Source organism: Chelonia mydas, chromosome 5 (genome assembly GCF_015237465.2).
Source record: "Chelonia mydas isolate rCheMyd1 chromosome 5, rCheMyd1.pri.v2, whole genome shotgun sequence".
NCBI classification, from domain to species: domain Eukaryota; kingdom Metazoa; phylum Chordata; order Testudines; family Cheloniidae; genus Chelonia; species Chelonia mydas.
This window is the reverse complement of record NC_051245.2, coordinates 82,698,653-82,703,456: the sequence shown is the minus strand read 5'-3', so window position 1 is coordinate 82,703,456 and position 4,804 is coordinate 82,698,653. Positions and strand designations below refer to the sequence as shown.

The 4,804-nt window shown below is 43.1% G+C and overlaps 1 long non-coding RNA gene across 1 annotated transcript; it reads right to left on the bottom strand.

Annotated features, from left to right (window-relative positions):
- Positions 1 to 1,429: 1,429 nt before the first annotated feature.
- LOC122466059 lies at positions 1,430 to 4,567 on the bottom strand. Its single transcript, XR_006291275.1, has 3 exons — positions 4,195 to 4,567; positions 2,793 to 2,928; positions 1,430 to 1,925 (listed from the first exon to the last, which is right to left on the bottom strand). It is a non-coding gene; the product is annotated as an uncharacterized LOC122466059 (long non-coding RNA).
- Positions 4,568 to 4,804: the final 237 nt, after the last annotated feature.

Here is a 4,804-nt window from a genome sequence, read left to right as displayed (position 1 = left end):
ATGTTTTCTAGACCTTTCGTTAATCATTTCAGTTGCTCTTCTCTGGACCCTCTCCAATTTGTCCACATCCTTCCTGAAATGCGGCGCCCAGAACTGGACACAATACTCCAGTTGAGGCCTAATCAGCGCAGAGTAGTGCAGAAGAATTACTTCTTGTGTCTTGCTTACAGCACTCCTGCTAATACACCCTAGAAGGATGTTCGCTATTTTTGCAACAGTATTACACTGTTGACTCATATTTAGCTTGTGGTCCACTATGACCCCAGTTCCCTTTCCGCAGTACTCCTTCCTAGGCAGTCATTTTCCATTTAGTATGTGTGCAACTGATTGTTCCTTCCTAAGTGGAGTACTTTGCCTTTGTCCTTATTGAATTTCATCCTATTTACTTCAGACTGTTTCTCCAATTTGTCCAGATCATTTTGAATTTTAATCCTATCCTCCAAAGCACTAGCAACCCCTCCTAGCTTGGTATTGTCCGCAGACTTTATAAGTGTACTCTGTATGCCATTATCTAAATCATTGATGAAGATATTGAACAGAACTGGTTCCTTCCAGCATGACTGTAACCACTGATAACTACTCTCTGGGAATGGTTTTCCAACCAATTTTGCTCCCACCTTATAGTAGCTCCATCTCCCTAGTTTGTTTATGAGAAGGTCATGCGAGACAGTATCAAAAGCTTTACTAAAGTCAAGATATACCGCGTCTACTGCTTCCTCCCCCATCCACAAGGTTTGTTACTCTGTCAAAGAAAGCTATCAGGTTGGTTTGACATGATTTGTTTTTGACAAATCCATGCTGTTACTTATCACCTTATTGTCTTGTAGATGGTTGCAAATTGATTTCTTATTTATTTGTTCCATTATCTTTCCGGGTACAGAAGTTAAACTGACTGGTCTGTAATTCCCCGGGTTGTCCTTATTTCCCTTTTTATAGATGGGCAAATATAGTGCCATTTTCCAGTCTTCTGGAGTCTCCCCCATCTTCCATGACTTTTCAAAGATAATCGCTAATGGCTCAGATATCTCCTCAGTTAGCTCCTTGAGTATTCTAGGATGCATTTCATCAGGCCCTGGTGACTTGAAGACATCTAATTTGTCCAAGTAATTTTTAACTTGTTCTTTCCCTATTTTAGCCTCTCTTGATCCTACCTCATTTTCATAACCTTCTTGGTGTCTGATTCCATATAACAATGGCTCCAGGCTCTAGACCTTCCTTTTTATGTAGTGAACTGGATAGAGAACCAAAACTCTTCTACTGGGATATGCACTGCCGAGAGGCTGATCTCTTTCTTACAGCTCCCCCTGTACATTTTCTCAGAGTGTCTGAGCGCAAAGCTCACAAGTTAGTAAGCACACATATATTTAGATTTTTTTTTTCATTTGCTCGTAATGAAATTCTAGGCACTTTCATGCATTTAAAAGCACAGACTTTGACATCATCCTGCCACTGTCCTACAGCAATTCCACAACTGTCCTTTCTCCAGATGGGTGAATGTCTGTAAATTGGCAACCTGATAACTATACACCAATATTGTGTAAGTCAAGAGGAAACAAATGAAAATGACAATTAAGTCCTCTTCTTTATTCCTATTTCCTTCTGGGTACAGGCATTTTAAATGGCATCTTACCAGGAAAATCTCCTTTCAAACAGCAGTTGCCGTTACTGTAAATGTTACTTGATTCCAATTCAGGCACAGCAAAGACTTGAACCTGGGTGTCCCGCCACACTCCATCCTGGACCTGAGGAAACCTTCCTTGTGAAAGCTCAGACAAAACCAGTATGTTTCCAGGAAAAGTTTCAGTTTCAAGGAACCAGCATTTTCTGACAAATATTTTGTCAGAAAATTCTCAACTAGCACTAAGTGTTACAGAAGGTTGTCACATGGCAGGGGTCAATATCTTAACCACAGATGAGGGTCAGGCCTGTGGGCAGATTGAAACAAAAGCTACTATTAAATTATTCTTTTCCCCCTGAAAATCAAATACAAATGAAACATCAACCAAAAATAACATTTAAGAAGTAATATAACCAATTAATAAAAAATACAAATACAGACATCTAGAAAAGAGGTCAGGGTAGATGACCTTGACCTTGGGAGAGATGAGAGGATTATCAGTAACTACTCTCAATGAATCTCTATGGCTTTTTGATCACATGTTCATCACTTCTTAAAACATTTCTTTCTGCGGTGGTTTGTTCAGCTGGTGGTGGAGCCTAGTGATTTCACAGCCAGTGACTGGGTGACCACGTATTTTTCTGTCACTACATGAGTATATGGCTAATAACATATCTAATGGCCTCAATAAAAATAAGTCAATGCCCTCCTTGATTTTGTTTAATTCTGCCTTCAGGACAAATCCTCAGGGATGATAAAGATATGTAACCCCAGTGCTGGAGCACCTCTAATCCCCCAAGAGTCATGGAGCCCTTTATTTTCCCCTCTTCAGGATACAATCCATGAAGATACTTAAATGCCTAAGTCCTGTTTTTAGGCACCACTGTGACCCACAAAGCTCCTGCTCAGCTGCTGCCTAACTCTATAGGTGTCTAAACACACTCAGCATTTAAGTTTTTGCCCCTGGGTATGCACGCTTCAGCATCACTCTATGCATCTAAATGCCTTACTCCTGACTAACACTAGAGTGATTCACAGACTGGGGAAGAAGTTGCATGCAAGGGCCCAATCCAGGAGCTCTGCCTATTGGGCAGGTGTGTTCACAAAATCAGCTAAGCGGGGGAGGGAGCGAAGGAAGAGTTCCCTTTAGCCCCTTGGTGGTTAGGGTACTTACACAGGATGTGGGATATCCCTGGTTCAAGTCCCTCCTCTGTCTGATGAGGAAAAGAGATTTTGTCCAGACATCTGCTACCTCTCAGGTCAGTGCCCTGACTATGGAATATGCTGATATGGGGCTCTCTCAGCCTCACCTATTTAACAGAATAATTAAAAGTTAGTTGAGCCAGTGAGAGTTAGAACCACAGTATAGAGCCCTGTAGGTAGGGCACTCACCTGAGAGACGGCCGATTCCTGTTCAAATCCCTTCTCCTGAACTTGAGGTCTTCCATATATTGGGTGAGTACCTATCCACTAGGCTAAAGATTATAAAGGAGCTCACCCTCCCCCAAGCTGTTTTGTGTGAACTCACGTGGGGGGCCTAATCTGCCACACCAACCAGACTGGACTCCCAGACATGACTTAGGTGGCTGAATGCCTATCTTCCTGTGGTTCATGAATTGCAAGTAAATATAGGTGCTTTCCTGCAGCCCAGACTTAGCCACCAAACTCTGAAAGAGGGGTACACGCTCCTGTCATCAGCTTCTCCCATCAGCTAGCTTAGGCAGCTTACTACCAGTGTGCTGGCTTTGGAAATCACATCCTAAGGACCCCCCCCCCCCCACACACACTTTCTCCCCATTCATTGGATAGGAGACAATGTACCTAACTCAGGTTTTGTGAATTGCAGTGTTGTTTTTGTGTGTGTGTTGGGGGGGGGGGGAAAAGGGGGGCATGGTTAGGTGCCTAAAAGTTAAATGTGGCAACGCTCAATATCAGAATGCTTAAGTGCCTTTTGGGATCTGATCCCTGCTGACCCCCCTTTCCTCTGCCTTAGGACCTGTGGACTATGGGTTCTTAGCACTCAGTATCTAGTGACCAGGTGCATACACCAGTAACAAACTTTGTGACATCTGGGATATTATAATTCACAGGTACATAAATCCATAGCCAACATTAAGGTAAACATTTTATTCCCAGAAAGGATAGGGGCAAATTAAAAGAAGGGGAAGGGAATGGGCAAGGGAAACAAAGCTTTTTAAATAAATGAGGCTGCAACTAATGCTACAACAGATAAATGCCTACTAACTAAAACAACAGTATGAGAAAGTCCCTCCCTCCCAAAAGTTCACCACAGGCCTTATTTGGGTGTTGATGGAAGTGGAATTGGATGTGAAATGCTGGTATCCCTTGCTAGAAGGCCAACAGCTCTGGCTTTCAGCTAGATGGAGTCCTTAGTGGCCTTGAACCCTCACCATGCCCTGGCCTTATAGTGCAAAGGAGGTGTACCAAGCTCAGGTGCCTTTCATTTCTCATGGGTGAAGCAGAATCTTAGAGCTCAGTCTCTCTCCATTGTGGAGCTGGGGACTCTGGGTCAGTCTCAGCCCTTCTGACAGGGAGAGACAAAATGGCTGTCTTACCTTCTACTGCACAAAATCACTCTGAGGCTACTTATTTTCCGTTCCAATCTGACTTCCTGCAGCTCTCTCTCTTCTTGGTCATAGGATCTCCTCCAGGCTCTGCTAACATGGCTTAGCCATGTGCGTGGTCTCTGGGGTCTGCAGTTGGTTGCCCAGACATAACAATCAAGTTGCTGGTCCAGTTCCCACAGACTGCCTCAATCACGGGTGAGACAGGCAGTCTCAATGGCAGTTCCAGTCTCTGTTTCTGTCCTCCTCTCTGTGGGAGTTGTGTCTAAAGCCCCACACCAGAAAGAGGATACAGATAGATAGCATTGATGCAGATGGTATTTAGCTGTTACCTTGCTAGCCACTAATTTCTGTTTGAAATTTAGTGTTCTCTCACTTCTAATGGGGCAGCTGTTTGACATCCATGTCACAGAATTTCTTCTGCTCTAGTTTCTGGTTATGTGTTTTTGTATAATTATTTCAGTGTTAACTGTCTTTGTTTCAAGATGCTTGTTGGATTTTAGCATGAAGATTTTTTTATTCGTCTGGCCTTTTGTCTTTGAACTGGTGATCCCAATAAAGCATTGTGAGCTGTGTTGTGTGATATTCAAATAGTGCTATG